Raw genomic sequence first — 20,379 nt, 5'->3', positions numbered from 1 at the left:
GCTGCCACCCCAACAGTCCTCGGCGCCTCCGCATCCCAGCAGCCACTGCTCCCCACCACCTCCGCGGGCTCCATGACTGTTAGGTCAAGGCAGGGGGGAAGCCCAGAGCCGATGCAAAGATAGCTGGCTAGCTGGCGCCTTCCTGCACCTTCCTAGACCCCTGGCCTGAGGCAAGAATTCCGCACCTCTCATGCCCTCCACCCTCCCCTCCCTAAACAGCTTTTTGGCGTGAACTTCCCTGGCCCACCCTCGGGCCAGCGGTTCACCCGAGAGTGCAGATTAAAACCTTTCCCCCTTTTAATGGCCGGATTCCGTGTCTTGCTTCTGCGTCACAAACCTCTCAGCTGGGACCTTACAATGACCAGGGGCACCCCCGCCCCCAACAGCCGCCCAGGCCAGAGACCTGGGAGTCATCCCGGACCCTGCCCGGTCCTCAGCCCTCACTTCCCAACAGCCACCACGTCCTGATGAGGTTCCCACCTGATCTCAGGTCACTCCTCACCGTCCATTCCCACCACCCACCGCCATCCCGGCTGCAGGTCCCGCCCCGGAGGGGAGAGGGAAGCCTGAGGGCCCATTTCCCGAAAGGAAAGACGGGGTGTGCCCATGAGGAGAGGGACGGGGTACCAGAGGCCCCTGGTCAGCAGCCGCCCATGGCACCCGTTCTGGTGAAGATGCCACGGGGCTGTGAGAGGTCGCTTCTCTCATGAATCACAGCCTCCGCACGGCTACCCCCACATGATGGCACCGCCGCTGGCGTGCTGGTCTGAGTTCTACGGTAAGAGGAGGAGGAGAAGCCGAGCAAGTGGCCTGTGGACGGCGACAGGGAAAGGCATCCAATCGGCACTCGTGGAGCCCAAGGCCTTGGGCACCGGGCTGGGCACCCGGGATGGAACAGCTGGAGATCCCTGCACGGCGCCTGCCCGGCCACCACAGGGCGACAGTGAGAGCGACCGTGCCAGGGGGAGCCCCGGGGACCCCGACCTCAGTCACCAGCGCGGAGATCAGCTCGCCGGCTCTGAGCCACGGCTGTCCTGACTTCCAGGTCAGGATGAGACCTCGCTCTGGCTCAGCTGCCCCGGGGCTGTGTCCACTGCTTTCCCAGCTGAAGGGGACCCATCCCGACCGGCTCCAGGCTGCTGGGCTGTTCCGGTTCTGCCTGGAGACCGTGGGAATTTCCTTCTTTAATTCCATGCCCTTGCTGGGGGTTTGAAGAATGAAGTAAGTAAATTGGTGGCATTGCAACTGCTGTTGTTTTGAAATGTTTCAGCTTTATTTGGGGGCCTGTGTTTTGTGAGGATCTGTCTCTACATTTGGTGGCTCATGCAATATGCATGGCCTCTGTGTGCAGCGCGGGATGCATTCGTGCCGGCGGGAGAGTCTGCCAGGCCGGGGAGAAGACCCATTTCCGTCACACCTGACCGGAGAGCCATCTGCCGGGCCTCGCCCAGCAGCCCAGGCCCCGCCTGGCGTGGGGAGCCCGGCGGCTACTCACGGGTCTGCGCTAGGGGACGTCTCAGGAGAGGCAGTGGGCTGACAGCCGTTGACAAATACTTACCGTTTGACATAAATATTTATGTCTTACGATTTCTCTCTTGGAAAAGGGACAAGCGATCACAGGCCGTGGAAGATGGCAGACGTATGGCTGCCTGCCTGGGCGGTCCCCCTCTCTTAGTTAAAGGAGGTGCAAACTCAAGAGCAGAAGTGCCGGCGGTGCCCAGCCTAACACGGAACTAGAGGCAAGATGGGCGTGATCTCACCGTGTGAATTGCTTGACCCTCCCACCACATGAGCTTGGGCCCGAAGACACTGCCGTGGCTTAGCCCTGACACAGCTCCTCTCATTTTCCGAGAGATGGAGCATTGGCACTTGTCTCTTCACTCAAACCACAGACCACACCACGCCCCCGGACACTCCCCAGTGCACCCCGCTCTTCTGAGCAGCTCACTCCACAGCCTGGCTAAGTTCGGGGTGCTGACGAGGACTGAGCTCCTCCAAGGCACTGGCCCCTGCCACCCCCAGCTTTCCACCTGCGGGAGTTCTGCCTGCCAAGACTGTCCTCGCACCCCGGGGGCACAGAGGGCTGGTGGCACCTCAGACCCTGCGAGTCATCCGGTGACCCTGTGCTTCAGGGACAGCCTCTGGTCGCCTCTCCTGTCCTTTTCCGCTCTCTCGTGGAAGAAAATGAAAGAGCGTGAACTTGGAGATCAAAACCACCCGGATTTAGTCTGGCTCTGTGCTCCTCGCTAGCTAGGGGGTTTGGGTACTTTATTCCTTCTCACTGGTTTTCTGGCTTTAATGATTGACCGTACATTTGTAAAATACCATAGTAAGTACTCAAATATAACTTGTTTTTTCTTATAAGATCATTGAGCAAGGTCCAAAATTTTTTAGAGTTGAATTCATCCAAATTCAGACATGTTAGATGAAAAATTTTATTTAAATGTGTCTGGCCCATAATGGTAGTCAATAGACATTAATTGTTGCTACTATTTCATATTATCATCATTGTTATCGTCATAATCCTCATCACCTGCTGTTTGTGGAGCCTCTCAGGTGTGCTAAAATTTGTACCAGGCACTTAAAAAAAAAGCTATTCTAACCACAGCAACCCTACAAGGGGGCGTAATTACCCCTCTTTCTGCAGACAGGAACACCGCGGCTCAAGAGGCAGAGTAGGTGATTCAGGGCCATGCAGCTAGAGGCCAAATCAGGACTAATTGGACCTAGCCAATTTCAATCCTCCTCTAAGACTTCGGTGAATGAGAAAGAGAGTAACGCTAAGCAGGCGGTGTGATCCCTGCCCTCCCACGGGTGCCTCGAGCAAGAGCTGTTGCTGCAGGTTTAGACATTAAAAAAAACTAAGAAAGAGCTGAAACCTGGGTCCGAGCCGGCGTGGGCTACGAACGAAGGAGCGGAGAATGAGGGGGACTGTCAGGAGCGTGGACAGGAGGGAACAGAGGTGGGCGGGAATGCTGGGGACTGACACCAGATGTTGACTGAGCTTCTACTGTGCTCCTGCCCGGGGCTGGACATACATCCATTCATCCCTTCTTACAGGAAGGAAGTGTGGTCACACAAATGACTGAGAGTGGAAACCGAGGGGAAGGGGCGGGGCATGTCCAGGAAGTGGGTCTACGTCAGTACATCACCTGGAAGTCCTGTACTGAGGACTCACGAAGGAGAAAAGACCAGGCTACCTTCACCCCCAAAGCACAATACTGTTTCCCTCTGTGTTTCGTTTTGTTCTCATTTGTCTGTGCAGCCGGGGCGGTGAGCTGCACATACAGAACAAGGGGCTCATTGTTTCCGGATGCAATATGGTGGATCTCCACGTGACTTCCTCGTCCTCTCCACCAGCCCACCTTCCTAGAGCTCCTATTGGGTGGCTCCTGTCCTGGATCCTGCGACACAAAGAGCAATAACCCCAGAGGCCCTGCCTTCAAGCTGTTCTCATGCGGCTCCTGAGTTCACATTAAATGCCAGGCTATTGCCAAGCCAACGCAAGGAAGAGGGCAGTGAATCTCAATTGTAACGCAGAGCAAATGCAGCTAAACTAAGCTTCATTGTCTACTTCCCTCGGCTGTCCAATCTGTAACCCACTGACCAGCTATAAATACTTGTAATTATTTTCTTTCATCATGCCCAAAACCACTAATTAGAGTAATTACTGCAAAGTACAGTTAGCATGAATCAAGCTGGCAGGAAGCAAATCATACCCTAGCTCCCCAGTTTGGCCTCCCTCTGAATGCCTTCGTTCTCTCCCGCTTGGTTTCCCTGGCCAGACCCACCCAAACTGCTAAAACATTGGAATTATCTGACTAGGCCACACTGTCCTAGCCTCTCTGATGTTGGGCCCGGTAAGTTTTGAGAGTGAACAAGTATTTCCATAGATTCAGGCTGGCCGGTCCAATCTCTGATCGATTCCAGCCCCGTTCCCCCCAGCAACCACCTGTGCCGTCTTCTTGAGCAGGTCCAGGTCATGGCCTGTCTCCCAGGCCCAAAGCTTCAGTGTCTGTTGCCTTGTCACAAGAATCCCATTCATGTGAACATTTGTTTTTTTAAAAACGTTGCCCCTGGCACACATAGGAATGGCTTTGATGTAGTAAAATAGCAGACACGTTCTCCAGCTGCCGCTCGATGAGGGCGTGGACAAGGCCCTTCCACCTGCTGCCCCGGCTTCCTCAGGTGGAAAGGAAGGCTAATGCCCATCCCAGGGGGTGGGTAGGGTGTGAGTAGATGTGCTCCCTTGTTGAAGCTGCATGTGTGTCCTCTGTCCAGCTCTGACTGTAGTTCCAATAGAGAAAGAGGTGGTAGAGAACATCATGAAAGAAACTCATCCCCCGGTGGACACTCCAATGTCAAGTTCGTGGGTATTGAGGTGCTCCTGTCATGCTGTGTTGTTTTTGATGGGTTTATTTGATCCAGAAGTCAATCTGTCTTCTCAATCACTTGTCATCATGCCCTTTAGGCCGTTATAGGTCTGTCTACTCATTCCTTCCTCACCAGCATGCTCGCCTCCCTCCCCCTGTGACTCACCGGGTGCTGCTCCCTCAGAGCCGGGCCGGCTGTACATGGGTAATGACAGGGTGGGAGCAAACTCAGAAACAGATTTACCACGAAGTCAACGAAACTGAAATTGCAGGACCCCTCACTGGGACGGGTCCCTTCTTACGCCCTGAACCTCGTTGTATTCATAACTTTGCTTCCTCTTACGGGCTGCACTGTGTCCTCCCAAGTCACATGGAAGCTCTAAACCCCCCCCCCCCCCCCCTGACCTCAGAATGTGAGTGTATTCAGAGATGGGGTCTTTAAAGAGGCAACTGCCGTTCCATATTTTTCTAAAAACTGGAACGATACAAAGAAGATTAGCATGGGCCCTGCCCAAGGATGACACTCAAATTCGCGAAGCGTTCTATATTTTTCTAAAGAGGTAACTGCGTGAAAACCAGGCCATTGGGGTGGCACTAATCCATCTGACTGGGCCCCTTAGGAGAAGAGGAGATGAGGGCACATACACACCCACACACAACACCACGTGAAGACAAGGAGAGAGGCCTCAGGAGAAAGCAGCCCTGCTGACCCTGTGACCGTGACCTCCAGCCTCCAGCACGCCGGGGAAGTGCATGTCTGCTGTTTAAAACACCCAGTCCGTGGTGTGTTGTTCGGCAGCCCTAGCAGACGAATGCACCTTCTTTTTAAATGGTCACCCCAATCTCAAAGCCTCCGCCCCTGCCCTGGCCACCCTGTATATGCAAGACAGACTGGCTAACACTTGGGTGGCATCAGTGCCCCATCAGAATGTGCCTGGGGAGAGTGGCGGTGAGGGAACTGTGGGCACAAACCAGAGATTCACGAAGGGATGGGAGAGGAACTCCTGAGGCCAAGGGCTGAGGCTCAGGCTGAGTCTCCCCATCCTGGGGGGCCTTGTTCCTGCGCCCTGTGCCCCTCCCTCTCCCTGCCAGCTTCCGGTCAGCTCAGCCAATGCCAGCGAGATGCCAGGTGGCCCAGTACCCACCCATGCGTGAGCTCTCTTCCCCTGAGCCTCTGAGCAGGAAGGACAGGTAGGGCCCGGCCTGGGCTCACACGGAAGTGGCACCTGCAGAAAACCAAAGCCATTTCTGGAAGACAACCTCAGTGCCCAGCTCACAGGGCAAGGGGCAGCCTAGAGAATCCTGACTGCAGGAAATTACAGGCCTTTTAGCTTCTCACGATATCTTATAATCATTGAGATCAGAGAGACGCAGCTGGCAGGACCTCCCCAGAACTTTAAAGGGAAAGGCAGCGGGTGGGGGGTAAAAACATGCATTATTTATTTCTCCGGAGGGGAAGTAATTTTAAAATGCACAACAGCTGGCATTGGGTGGCACAGCACGCAACGTCACTTTCTCCACCTCGGATAGTGCCCCTGGGGACCTGCTGACTCGGCGGCCTCCGCGTTAAGCAGGTGAGGAAGCCGGGACCCGAGTACAAGGTCAGGGACACCATGGAGCCGGGCCTTTCCATCCAGACGCCTTTCCCGGTCTCAGACCTGCCCCTCTGCAGGCGGCCCTCCTGGGGGGGGGGGGGGGGGGGGGGGGGGATCATACTGCGCACTCGCTCTCCGTAACGAGACAAACACACAGCGAAGGATTAACCGGAAGCATGTCGGGAGGCCTGTGGGTCCGCCATTCAGGATGAGGACTACCTTTGCCCACACCCCGGGCTGGAGCCTCCGGATGGAGCCTGAGCCGTGTTTTTCCCTGGGGCCACCCCAAACAGTGCGCGCTCCTCCAAAGCTGCCTTAGACATTTGTGAGCCCGGCTCTCCGGGCCTGCACCCCGGGTTTGAGCCTCCAGCCCCACGGCTCTGCTCCCAGAGCGCCGTCCCCTTCCCAGACCTGGGCCTGGCGTGGTGCTCCCCACAAGGCCGAGAACCCTGTGCCTCTGGTCCGAGCAGCCGTGCAGGTGAGCTTCATCGGTTTCTCCTGCGCAGCATCCCCTGGTCCGGCGCCTTCTCCCTGGCAACCCTGGCGGCTCCGCTATCTCCGTCATGACCAAGCCAACCACCCGCTCTGGCACTCCCAAAGGGACCCTCCCTGATAATGGGAATAAAAATGACTGTAGCAACTGAGTCCCTGCTATGAGACAAGAACTAGAGAAGAGTTCCTGTCTGCCATCTCAATCAACCCCCACTAGGGTGTGAGGGCGATCTGGCTGCGACATCTGTCACCCCATTGATTGGGCTGATCTGGCTGGCTAGGCGGGTGTCCCCCTCCTCCCTCACTGATCCATGTGCGTCCCTCCCAAAGCTGCGCGCTTGGTCGAAGAGGACGACCTTCCCCCCAGAGGAGATGGCCGGGCTTCGGTCAAGGGTATACGAGTAGCTGTGCTCCCCTGCAAGAACCTCCACACAAGCTCTCAGTCCACCCCACGGTGCCTCTGCTACTGTGAACGCTCCCTCCTGGGCCCTGGGTTGAGTACCATCATCCTCGTTGTGTTGATACAGAACCTGAGGCCCAGGGGAGGTGGGGGATATGGCTCAGGGATGGCAGCTCAGGGCAGAGAGCAATTCCCTATGCGCCTTGGAGACTTTACAGAAACGGAGCTGAAGGTCTGCCGAGCCTTCCTCAAACCCCACTTTGTCCAGAGCTGGCCCAGCGCTCAGACCCTAGGCTGTCCGGCCCCGAGTGGTGCTTCACCCTGCTCCTCTGCCGAGAGGGCTCAGGCAAGGTGATGGCTTCCGGGCGTGACAAGGATAAACTGAGTCTGGGGTTCTGCTCAGACCACTCCTCAGGGCCAAGGCCAGTAGGCCAGCCATGTGGCTTGTGTGGGAGGAGCCCCATGGCTCAGGGGGAGAGAGAGAGAGAGAGAGAGAGAGAGAGAGAGAGAGAGAGAGAGAGAGAGAGAGAGAGGAGAGCCGGGTACCCAGGCATGAGCAAGGACCAGGACAGTGTGCCCCTCATGAGTTTCTTCCAGTACTAACATGTTGTTCCTGATTTAATGGCTCACTTGGACATGGGATGACCCTCCCTGAGCCTCATCCTAAAGGGTACACCAGGTCCCAAGATCTCCTTTGCCCCAGATACCTGGGCAGCCTCGGGATCCCGCAGACTTCACCCCCAAGTATTGAGACAATCGTGTACACTCGGCCAGAGGCCTGAATGGAAAACTTGACTTAAAAACATTATAGTTATAGCTTCCCCCCAGCCTTACCTGCGGGGAGCCTGGAAATACCATCGCAAGGGCCGGCAGTCCAGCAGGGCTCCTTGCAAACAAGGACAAAACCATGATGATTCATACCTTGCTTCCCAGATGTGCGCCCTGAAGGCCTGCCAAGGTCTGGTTTGGGTTTTTTATGGCGGGAGTAACCCGGCCACACCCAGGAGCTTGGCTCACTCATCCGTGGAGCCGAGTCTTGGTCAATGTTTTATGTTTGCAGATCTTGGAACTTGATGAGCTGTGACGATGTTTGCCCATGGCAGCCAGTCCCGTGTGCTTGGGGTTTGGGCACTGCTCACACCCTAGTGGCATTTCAACACGTGACACGCCAGTAAACGTAGATAGCATGCAGTTTGGCAGGTTTGAGAGCTTCGTTATGGTTGTTATCATGGCGAGCTGTGTTTATTGTTTTATAAAGCCCACAAAATTATTGTTACGCTTTTCACACAACAATACCAACAATAACAGCAATTAGAAGTTTTTTGAGCTGAGTTCAGAAGGCCTGGAAATAAGACCCAGCTCTGGCACTTACTAGCTTTATAACCAGGAGGAAATCAGGAAAGCTCTTAGAGTCTCCGTTTTCTCATCTACACAATGGGCTAACACTCATCATCACAGGTTGAATGCATGCCCTCCCTGCCTCTCTTACAAGCTATAGGGCTAAAAGTCAACACATTCATGAACAGACAATGAAAACTGCTACTCATTCTATGAACATAACAGACACCATTTTTCTCCAGGAGTATAGACACTAGGTCGGGTGACATGTGGATATGTGGAGTGTGTCACAGAGATGCCTCGCACCAGACAGCCAACCTACAAGACCGTAGGAACCTAAATTATTGACCCCCTTCTCTGTCCCAGATACCTCTAGGCACTGAGAATACACACAGCCCAGACTTCATGAATAAATAACTGAGATGAAACATATCAAGCTGCCGGGGAGGGATGGCTCATGACCTGGGAGAGACGGGAAGTGCTTCTCAAAGGAGGGCAGTGAGCTGGATGGGGACAGGTGAGGAGAAATGTGCTCACAGAGCACGCGCGATGCTGGGTAAAACCCCAGAAAGAGATGGCCCCGGCCTCTCAGAGGAGGGGGTTCTAACAGACGCGGATGTTCTCGCTGAGTTGGTTGGGAGACGAAAGACGGTGTGCCCTGGGAATCCCTTATACTTAGTGGGTACAGAGGAGAGGAGAGATGTAGAGGGGAGAGGAGGTGGTAAGGTGGAAGGGTTGGGGTTGGGAGGTGTTGATAAAGAAAGACTTGAGCAGGAAAGGTTTCACCCATTCAGGAGGGAAGGAAAGAGCTGGCACCACCTTTCTCTTTGGTATTTCCCCCTTTAGCTCAATTCCTTGACAAATGGCAACTCACTCAACAGAGTCCGTTCTCTCACATGGCAAAGGAGAAGCCAAACTGTCAGGAACTATTGAAATGTTATTGCCATTAGCACAATGGGCGGTAGGTCTCCGGCAGATTCATGGCTGGCCTTGCAGTCCAGGGGCCTTGGTGAGTGTTGCCAAGGTGACATGATCTAAAGGGAGGTTCGGGTTTCAGAGTGGCCGAGTATTTTTATCGTTCAATTGCTGCATGCTAATTGGTGGCTTTCGAACCATCTTCTCATTCTCATTTTCTCCAGCTGAAAAATATACTTTGGCATGAGAATGGGCAGCTCGGGCTCATTCCCTGGGCCTTGTTCCCGCTGGTGGATGAAGTGTCTTATCCTTAAATGAGAACCATCTGTGTCAAATGACTGGGAGGCACAAAAATCGCCAGAACCACAAAATTCCAGCTTGGGATTTGGCTTTCTGGCAACAAAAGAATAAAAACTCAGCTCCTATTTCCCCCAAGTATTTCCTTCTCCACAGTCTGGTCTAACTTCAGTGCTCCATTAGGAAGCCCTGATGTTTGTGTGTGCACTTTCAGCTGCTTCGGAGATATGGCTGGAATGCACACCAAGGTCATGGTCTTGGCTGGACAAACTCCATAAATCCTGGCTCCTTCCTACACAGGTGTGTGGAAGAAACAGAAGACATTTTTCTGTGTTTAGGCCTTGCCAAGACCCAAATATGTGTGTGTGTTTTTTCCACAGAAGGTGTCTATTAAGACACTTGAAGTGAATCCAGAGAGACACAAACCATCCACTATGAAAATACCGTTGCCCAGTATCCTTCAAGAATGGCCAGCAGGGTTCCATACACAGCATCTGCCCACATCGTTATCACCGGGGGCTGCCATGAGCATCACCTGAGAAAGACCACAGTTTGCCCCAACCAGCTGGGGTGGGGCCAAGATATTTAGAGAGTTGAGTGGAGTGTTGGAAAATGCGCTCCCCTCCACACCACAGGAAGGCTGAAAGATCCAGCCCAAACCAGAGCTGCTCAAGCATCAGGAGATGAAAATAATGTGGTTTGGGTGCACAAACGTTTTTAGCTATAAATACCTTTTTGATTGTTCCAATGCATTGAGCCAAAACCTAAATGCTGTGAGGTTTCACTCAACCAAACGGTTCCTTAAATAAACTCAATGCAAGGACAAAAATTACCAAGATGAAATTGAAAGAGCAGAGACTCGCTCTAAATGGATGACCTGACTGAGGCAAGAAAGCATGTCCAGTCCTAGTCCTTGAGTAACAAGCATTAGCTGAGGACATTCAGCAGGCCAGGTATTGGCCAAGTTCACACAAATCTATCAATATATTAACTCTTCCACCAGAAATCCCATGAGAAAGATGTTTGTATCCCGCACTGTAAAGATGAGGAAACTGAAGCTCCAAAATAAGAAACCAGCTCAGAATTGGAAGTCAAGTCTAATTCTAGAGGGTTAGGGTTAGGGTTGACTAGGGTTAGGGTTAGGATTAGGGTTAGGGTTGGTTAGGGTTAGGGTTAGAATTAGGGTTAGGGTTGGCTAAGGTTAGGGTTAGAATTAGGGTTAGGGTTGGCTATGGTTAGAGTTAGAGTTAGAGTTAGGGTTAGGGTTGGTTAGGGTTACGGTTAGGGTTAGAGTTAGGGTTAGGTTTGGCAGGGTTAGGGTTAGTGTTAGGGTTAGGGGCCACCGTCTCCTGCCGGACCCACTGCCCCTCAATACACATGCCTGTTTCTCACTAGTGTGAAGGGCAGTGATGCTGTTCCATTCACGCTGGACTCCTCAGTTGCCAGGAGGCATTTGATATATTGTTTACAGTTTCTATGGTTACCAGCGAAAGTACCACCAACTGGGTGGCTTCAAACAATGGACATTTATTTTTTCACAATTCTTTATGCCTGAAATCCCAAATCCAGGTGTCTTCAGAGTTGTTGCTACTGGACTTCTGCAGTAGAAATCATCTATGTCTCTCCCCTGGCTTCTGACAGCTAACCAGAAACCCTGGGTTTTCCTTCACCTGCAGACACATCACCCAATCTCTGCTCCACCTTCAGGTGGCCTTTCCTTTCTGAGATTGTGTCCTCTCCTCTTCCTGTGAGGACGGCAGTCACATGGAGTTAGGGCCCACCCTAATATGGTGTGAGCGCATCTTCATTGAATTACATCCGGAAGAACCCATTTCCAGATAAGCCCATCTTCACAGGTACCGGGGTTAGCGTTGTAACATATCTTTAGGGGACACAGTTCATCCTGTAACAGGGATAATAAACTGGTATTTCTTAGGGGACTTTTCCAGGATTTCCGATGTAACCCAGTGGCCTGAGGACCCTGGTTAGCTCCTCTCTGGACGTGTTAGGTCCCTGAGTTTTGCTGCTCTGTCTTCCTCCTCAGCCTGTGGAAACCAGTCAGATTGGCCAAAGCTTCTGCTGTGCTGGGAACCTGCCCTGACCGGGTGAGAGAAAAGTCCTTCTCCCTCCTCTTCCCTCCAGAAGCCCAGGGCAGTCTTCACCACTGCAGAGTGAAGGCCAGGAGTTCTGGGTGTTATTAAAGGGAAAGAGTGAGAACATGAATATAAGAGCCACTCCCTGACCAGGAAGGATGCTTAGAATTGTGAAGAAAAGAAAAATATTGTAACTAAAGTTTTTGCTTACCAGATTCTTAAATGCACCAGTAACTTGTGTATCGCCTATTAACCAATGACTCCACAATACTAGCTTAGGCATTTACTACCCTGACTGTAGAATCCTTTGTTTTGTCTTGTTTTGTTTGAATAACTGAGTTTTCAAGAAGCTGATCAGATTTACAAACACCTATGTCCTTTATGACCTACCTCTGGGATAACTATAAGTGAGACTTTGCATTCCCAAGAAGATAATATTGATAAAAGCGTGTCAAACGTAGCTCATAAAGCCCAAATTAAGGAAACTACAAAAAAGGGACTAGAAAAAAGGCAGTAAGGAAGCATTGCCTGCACGGTTCCCTCTGCTTTCCCCCAGGTGCATGAGCACGTGAGTAATTACAGGTTCGGAGGAAGCTAAGTGAGAGCCTTTCCCGCAGGGCCGCCCTCCTCCCATGACGCCGGAGCTTTGAAGCGTGCAGTGCCGTCCACAATGGCCAGGTGGGGGATTACTGTTACTGCCGCCTTCACCGCCCCTCCTCACGGCCACGGCTGCGCATAAAGCAATCACTCAGGGGCCAGCGCGTTGCCCTCCGCGTGCTTTGCTGTCCCTGGAAACAGATGGTTTGAGAAAGTCCTTGGCGCTCAGAATCTACTCCAGAGACCCCGGGTTCTAAGGCTACAATCAAGGAAGGCTTGTCCTTTCCCAATGTGCAGGGAGACTGGGTCAGTGACTAGACATTCCTCAGCAGTACGTTTTATCTGTAACCTCCCTTTGTTTGGAGCTCATTGCCTTTAGCTAGCCAGTGCATACCAGGGAGGACAAAGCCAGCGAGCAGGGCGATGGCCCCCCTGTTCCCAGGGCACCACCCACAGACCCCCGCTCCCCTCTCCCCCCCCCCCGCAGGCCAATCGGGGTGGTGCCAGTTTGCACTGGCATATCTATCCTCTGGCAGGGCCCGCGGCACTGCCCAACAGGCAACTTCTTTACAGATGAACGTGGAAGCCACGTGGCCTCAGAGCACGTCGCTGAGGTTGGAGCCCAAGACTTCTGAACGCCAATTCTAATCAACGCCACGGACAGACCTGCTGTCTTTCCACATGGGCGGCAGCCTCCAGCAGCAGCAGCCACCGCAGAAAGGCATTGTTACACAGAGAGGCCAGCTGAGCTGGGAGGGAGAGAACTGCAGCTCCAATGCTGGGTAGCAGGTGGTGAAAGAGCTTAGGTGTCTGTGAGGCACTTAAAACAGTATCTAAAGATCAGACAAAAATTCAAAGCTAGAAATGTAGACTGGAGAGTTACTTTAGGGATAGATGGCCACTGGATCGGCTGCCTCTTGCACACCCCTTACTGGGGCTGTCACCCACATAGAATGAATGACAGGGGCCAGGAAGAATAAGTAGAGTTTTAAAGTATTTTTCTATTGATTTCAGAGAGGAAGGAAGAGGGAGAGATAGAAACACAAATGATGAGAGAGAATCATGCATCGGCTGCCTCCTGTACACCCCTTAGTGGGATTTGATCCTGCAACCCAGGCATGTGGCCTGACTGGGAATCAAACTGTGACTTCCTGGTTCATAGGCGACGCTCAACCACTGAGCCACACCGGCCAGGCAGAATAAGTAGAGTTTAAAGAGAGGAGGCTGTAGGCATAAGAACCAAGGGCAGGACAACAGACCTGCTGGTGGAACATAAAGACCTAGACAGTGCCCGGCGCACCTCGATGACATCAGTCTCAGGCGCCGGCCGATGCGGGCAGAGGGGCCCAGTGCTCTCTCGGATGGTTGCTTCTTGCACTTTTTGCATCTCATACATTCACTCTGCCATAAACTAGCCAGGAGGTGCGTGTTCTGCTGGCTGGGAGCCAGTGCGGACTCAGCATTCCCCGGGGAGTTAACAACCACGTCTGTATTTTGGTTCTGTCCTTATTCCTTGTCTGAAAATAGCCTCCAGCAACTTCTGCTGGTCTTTCTGAATGTGATGCTGAGAATAATCGCAGATGAGTCTCCATTTCCATGTACTGTTTCTCCCAGGAAGAATGAGGTTTGGGGCTCCACACCGGGCCCCTGCCAGGCCCAGAGAGCAGCGCCCCGCGCTTTTGTTCCAGTCACGCCGCTGGTGGAGCAGGTTGGGTGGCGGTTGGCTACTGCACGTCTGTGCCCTTAAGTTTACCACTGGCTCCTACTCACTCTCACGTGACAGCCAGGCCAGGTAACCAGTCATAAAAGGAGAAGAGGGAGGTTATTAACATTTAACAGAAATTCAAACCCTAAAAATGATGCAGAAAACAGCGTGCGTTACAGAAAACCAGACAAAAGAGAGAGGAAAATATACACAAGAAATGAATCCCCAGCCGGGACCGGTTTGGCTCCGTGGATAGAGCGTCGGCCTGCGGACTGAAGGGTCCCGGGTTCGATTCCGGTCAAGGGCATGTACCTTGGTTGTGGGCACATCCCCAGTTGGGGGTGTGCAAGAGGCAGCTGGTCGATGTTTCTCTTTCATCGACGTTTCTAACTCTCTGTCCCTCTCAATTCCTCTCTGTGTAAAATCAATAAAATATATTTTTTTAAAAATTAAAAAAAAAAAGAAAGAAATGAATCCCCAATAGCTGATGACTCAACGAAATGTCAGAAAAGAAAGGACTTGTCTGTTGGGGTCCATTCCGGTCCTGGAAGTCCACCAGGCAGGGCCCAGTGGAATGCTGGGAAACTTGGACCAAAAAAGGTCTCCTTGCCCCTTGGATGGGGGCGCAGGGAGGGGAAGGGAGTAAAGGATGGGAAGGCACCGTTCACAACAGAGACAATGTTTAAATGAATGTGGGGTAAGCCAGGGAGCCTCCCTTTGGCCTTTCACCCATCCATCCATTTACTCAGCAGACATCTATCAAACGCCCACTCTGTGCCAGGTGCCCACTGGGCAGCACCCACCGCATTCATAGACCCAGGATCTCACAGATAACATGGGTGACGGACGCCGCCTCCGTGGTGCTGTGCAGACTGAGTAACATCTGTAAGGGCCTCAGCACCGTGCCCGGCCCGGGTCCTGGCCCAGGTGGTAAATCTGGCGGTAATGCCGACTTCCTCTTCATTCAGCAGGTTCCTCCCGCTGTGAGCTGTCCCCCTCCTTCCCTCTCTGTGTGAGGCAGGCACCCGTCCAGCTACATGGACAACTGGACAAGCCCACTGGACAAGGGCTGCACAGGAAGCAGCGAGAAACAGGAGGAAATACAAGGGCACATGGGCGAGCGGGGGCTGGGGGTCAGCGCGCCCCAAGGCCCTGTGAGCAGCAGGAGGAACTGACCCCCGCATTGTGTGTGCGCATGCCGGTCAGTGCACGGCCCAACATTCAACATCCTGCCCCCTGGAGAGGAAACGTGGGCCCGGGCAATGATGTGGGCCGGCCTGGGACCAGGACCTGCCCTCCACGCTGCCTGTGGCCTCTGAAGAATGACTGAGAGCCAGGGGAGGCGGCCGACAGTAGCTTTCCCCGGTGCAATGACGAGGGAAGTGAATGATATTCAGGCTTACTCACCCCAAAGGCAGCTGCTCTCGGGATTAATTGGAGGGCTGGCCTGCTCCAGCCTTCCATATTTCTTTGGAAGGCGGGAAAAGAAAATCACACAATCATGTGACCTTCGTATTTGGTTCATGGCCAGAAACAAATCTTCCCTGGCTGCTGTCTCCCGGAATGCTGAGGGGAAAGGAGGCCACGGCCACACCTATGGTGAGGTGACCAGACGTCCCGCTTTTGGTGAGACAGTCACGATTTTTAACAATTTGTCCCGCGTCCCTCGGCATTTTAAAAAAGTCCAATTTCTTTCCAGAAATTGGGACTTTTTTAAAACGTCTTGGGATGCGGGACAAATTGTTCAAAAACCAGATGCCTGGTCACCTTAACCTATGGGGCCTGGGTCGCGAGAGCCACACACGTGGTCGGGCCATCGAAGCAGGAGGAGGAGATGCCCGTGTGGGTGGGCAGTGACTTCTGCTCCCCTTGCCCTCCGCCCGGCCAGGTCAGGGCCTCCGAGGCCGGCTGGGGAGAGAACCCTGGAGGGGAGAGAGGCCCAGAAAAGTGTCTGCAAAGTGAGCGGGAAGCAGAGAGGAGCCACAGACATGCAGGAATTTCAAGCCACTGACCCCGGCCCCCTCTTCAGAGGCAGCGCGCCTGAGGCCCAGGAGAAAAGGGACTTTGCCAAGATCATTGGTGGTTCGACGTGATGGTTCTACCTTTGTGATCCGTGGTCCTGAGTCACTCTCCTCTTTGCCGTTTCTTTTTCTAGCTTCCTCTCCCAATACCAGGAACACACACATGCATGCATACACCCACACATATGCACACACAAACACACACACAGTAATGAACTAATGAATGTGTGTTTGAGGAAAGATACACAGACCTGAATGGTGAGCTCTATAGTATACAGCAAAGGCTGTGCGTAACCTTGCACCTGAACCCCTAGGGTCATCTTCCCCAGGGGTCTTTCAATCATGGGGTCCAACAACCCCATGCTGGCTCCTGGGAGTCACAAACACACGCGGGTGATTTGCCCTTGGCCCTATGACAAATGGGGGGCAGTGCCAACAAATGGTTCTTACCCTTCACCAGAGGGCTGTCTGGTCTTACTATAACTACGGCAAGAATCACAATCCACTCTTTTCCTCCCAGCCCACAGGGGACACATGTGAGGCACATGAGTGTTGAGAAACTCGGCCGAAGCCCCAGGCTGCATTCTATTATGTGGGTAAAGAACACGTGGCAACGCTAACCCCCATGCCCAGCTTGGAGACAGTGTGCCCTCGCCTGGCAGGTGCTTTGACTAAAGGAGGGGAATCATCCAAGACCTTTCTCCCCCTTGCTGCTCCGATTTCAACCAACGGATAGAATAGTGGCGACTACATGTCAGGATATTTCTATCCACAGAGAGATTTCATCTTTGACAAGAAGAAAGCTAAACTCTAATTCACTCTTCTTTTAACACAGCTTGACCTCAACTAGCCAAGAATTTTTTTTTTTGCATTTTTCTTTTTTTAAATATATTTTATTGACTTTTTTTTTTTTTTTTTTTTTTTTTTACAGAGAAGAAGGGAGAGGTGTAGAGAGTTAGAAACATCGATGAGAGAGAAACATCCATCAGCTGCCTCCTGCACCCCCAACCCCTCACTGGGGATGTGCCCACCACCAAGGTACATGCCCTTGACCAGAATCGAACCTGGGACCACCTCACTCCGCAGGCTGATGCTCTATTCACTGAGCCAAACGGGTTAGGGCAATTATGCATTGTTCTACTGGGGTCATCTCTGTAGCTGAGAAGCCCACCCCTGGCTACATGCACGCGGCCGCAGAAAGCCCACTGCGGTGTGCGGCTCCATGCATTCGGGCCTAGGCTCTGTCATTTCCTCTCCACCGAGCTGCAGGCCGGGAGCCCAGGGGAGAGGCCACCCAACCCCACGTCCTCTGACGTCATCCGCATGGAATGTGGATTCAGGGTCTGCCAGGACTTTCCGCTTAAGCCCTGCTTTATTGAAGTCTCTATTATTCTTAGGGGCTGGAATCTCACCTCGGTTGCTTGGAATCTAGGCTTCGGTTGACGTGTTGAAGGGACACAGCAAACAGAGCCTCCTGAAAGCTGAACTCAGCAAATGGCGCAGCCAACGCCATCCTGCCCCAGGCTGCAGCGAGTCTGCGCTCATTATAGATCGCCAGCACTCAGCAGCCCTGGGCTTTAAGTAACCTAAGCCCTGGGCACTGAGCTCGCGTGTGCATTATACAACAAACGTCCACGTGACTTGCTTGAAACAGGGCAGGTAAGTCAGACGTTGAAAACCGAAAGACAAAGGCCCCCCACAGCTTTAAATATATGTTGTTTACATTCATAGTTGGGAGTGGCTTTTTATGTCCTCTGCAACAATAACAGACAGAACCGAATGTCCACCAAATGCCAGCCCGTCCTGTTGACCCATCCATGGGACAGAGGTAGTCATCACAGAAGGAGTCAACGTGAGAAGTCGATGAAAATCATCGCCAAGAGGCTGACCAAGTGGGTGCTCCACTGAGAATGGCCTCCTCGCCCGCTGTCCTTGGCTGGTACCTACTCCTCTCGGAGAGCCAGGGAGTGCGGTGTCCTTACCTCCCCATTCAGAGGAGAGGAGCCTGGGGCCCATGCCAACCTGGCATTGCTCTTAAGGGTGGAGGTTTAACAGTATCTTCGTGTTATAGATCAGGACTCTAAGTCCTGAAGGTCAGTGAGTGCCCACAGCCACAAAGCCCAGCAGCGGTTGTGTGAGGCCAGGACGTGGGTAGGTATTTGACACAACACCTCCAACAAGGAGTTAATACCTCAAATATATAAAGAGCCGATAAAGCTCAGCTCCAAATAAGCAAACAATTTCATTGCCTGTACGCGTCCTCAGAGGCACGGCTCTGTTTTGCCATGGCGCAGGTTATTCCACGTGCAGTCTGCGCAGGTCTTCCGGCTGCTCTGCTCTTCCTCCCAGCTGCCTGCCAGCTGGCACTCTCCCTGCTCATTAGCACCTCGACCACAGTACAGCAGGGGAAAGGTCGGGGGGGGGGGGGGGTGTGTGGAAAGGCCGCGCTTCGAAGCTGAATTATGTGATTGAAGAGCTTTGGGAGAAAGATGAAAAAGGAAATAAAAGTTTGGCAAAGGAAGCAGTGTCACATCTAAGCGGTGACATGAATGCTTTAAACTGTGTTTGGACTTCAGCTGTCTATTATCCTGGCCTCCCACGAACAGGTCCTTGAGAATGGATCATTAGATTTAAGGGGTTTTCTGGTCTTCGGGGAGATTGAAGCTCATTGGTATGCTGAGGCGCTGATGATGTTTCTCAAAATCGTAACGGAATTCCTACTTCCCTTGGCCATGATGAGCAAGCTGCACTGCCCGAGGCCTCTGATGTCTCTCACGGGCAGAGAGCTCCGTGTTCAATCGTGTTTGCTCATGCTGGGGGAGAACAGCCCGCATTCGGTACCTAGAAGGGGCTGCAGAGGAAGAGATTTGATCTGTCACTGGGAACTCTAGGCCGGACTCCCCATCTTCCCACTCAGGCAAGTCCACATTAGCCCGGACCAAGAACCCACTGCAGGAGAGGTAGGGTCTCTTTTTGAAACTGGTTTGCCCATCGACAAAACAAAAAGGCAACCAACAGAATGGGGAAAGATATTTGCAAACAACACCTCCCATAAACTGGTAACAACCACTATGGAAAAAAGTAGGGTACGGCAGTTCCTAAAAAAATTAATAAAGTTACCATATGGCAAATGCCGCCTTCTGAGTATCTATCTGAAAATGTTGAAAACATGTATTCTTAAAGATATATGCCCCTTTGTGTTCACTGCGGCATTAGTCACTGTGGCCAAGATGTGGAAGCAACCTGAGTGTCCTTGAGAATATCATGCTCAGTGAAATAAGTCAGCCAGAAAAAGTCAAGAACCAGATCATTTCACTAACGTGTAGGATGTAAAACTGAAAACAACAAATGAACAGACAAGAAAAACAAGTAAAGAAAAACTCACAGACAGACAATAATATGGTGGTTACCTGCCAGGGGTCTTAATCCAGCATCTAGAAGGGTTCAGGAATATGGAAAAGGGGCTGCTGTAAATTAATCAAGAGTCCAGAGACGAAACATACTTTTGGAAGGCATTTTGGGAAACCAGAGAAGACTGAGCTAAAGAAACCAAGTTCTCCTGTCTCTCTGGACCCTTGCTTTTGATTAACACAAATTGTCCTAAGGCAAGGTAGATATATACATCAAAGGCCAAGGTTTAGTATACAGAATCCATTGTCAGATTAGGGAAACTGCCTTCAGCTGTTCAGATGTTTGGCCAGTAGGAGGCAATAGCATGTACAATAGATTGAAATGTCCTCAGCTGTCTAGCAGCAAGCAATCATTTATGCATACTTTTCAGGTTTGGGGAAATGCTCTCAGCCAATCAATGCTCTGCAGATGATTCAGCCCTGCTGACATGCTGGAATCGGCTTCTGGCAGTGGGTACCAGAGGGAAGGTGGAGGATGGGGAGGTACTTAAGGGTAAAGGGTGTCAAATATATGTGACAGAAGGTGATTGACACAATGCACTAGGAAGAGCATATGCCATAGAAATGTGTACTTGAAACCTATACAATTGTATTAACCGAAGTCACCCCAATACATTTATTTTTAAAAAGAAAGAAACTTGGAGATGAGAGTAATCACTCGAATTAATTTTCCAAGAACAGCAAATATCTACATTGACTTTCGGCTTGATGCAGTCTACTCACCTTTTGTTTGCAGTTAAGCCCTCAGAGATCATCTTGTCTGTTACAGCTAACTAACTTGTCTGTTGCAGCTAACTAACTTGTCTATTACAGCTAACTAACTTGTCTGTTACAGCTAACTAACTTGTCTATTACAGCTAAGTAACTTGTCTGTTTCAGCTAACTAACTAAAAGTGCTACTCAACTTGTAAAGCCCAACCCCGTTAAACTAGGGGAAGCAGCCGTCTCCAGGGCATTCCAGGAGGCAGTCTGGCAAAGCGCAGCCAAGGTCTTTAAAATGCTCATAACCCTTTGATTTAATAACTGCACTTCTTAAAGCCCATTCTTATGAAACAACTTTAAGCTGCAAATAAGTAGGTTTCTTATGGTATTTACATAGATGATGGGCGAAATTGGAAACAGTGAATGTTCCCAAAGTGGGCC

The 20,379-nt window shown here is 51.9% G+C and overlaps 1 long non-coding RNA gene and 1 other non-coding gene across 2 annotated transcripts; both read left to right on the top strand.

The window, feature by feature from the left end:
• Positions 1–4,821: 4,821 nt before the first annotated feature.
• Positions 4,822–4,925, top strand: LOC118717900. Its single transcript, XR_004987647.1, has one exon. It is a non-coding gene; the product is annotated as a U6 spliceosomal RNA (small nuclear RNA).
• Positions 4,834–13,004, top strand: LOC123652249. Its single transcript, XR_006741482.1, has 4 exons — positions 4,834–4,933; positions 6,638–6,643; positions 10,652–10,656; positions 12,995–13,004. It is a non-coding gene; the product is annotated as an uncharacterized LOC123652249 (long non-coding RNA).
• The last annotated feature ends 7,375 nt before the right edge of the window (positions 13,005–20,379 follow it).

The sequence above is a fragment of the Pipistrellus kuhlii genome, unplaced genomic scaffold (genome assembly GCF_014108245.1).
Source record: "Pipistrellus kuhlii isolate mPipKuh1 unplaced genomic scaffold, mPipKuh1.p scaffold_m20_p_13, whole genome shotgun sequence".
Classification (NCBI taxonomy): domain Eukaryota; kingdom Metazoa; phylum Chordata; class Mammalia; order Chiroptera; family Vespertilionidae; genus Pipistrellus; species Pipistrellus kuhlii.
Note: the sequence above shows the minus strand (reverse complement) of the source record. Positions and strands in the feature narration are given on the sequence as shown.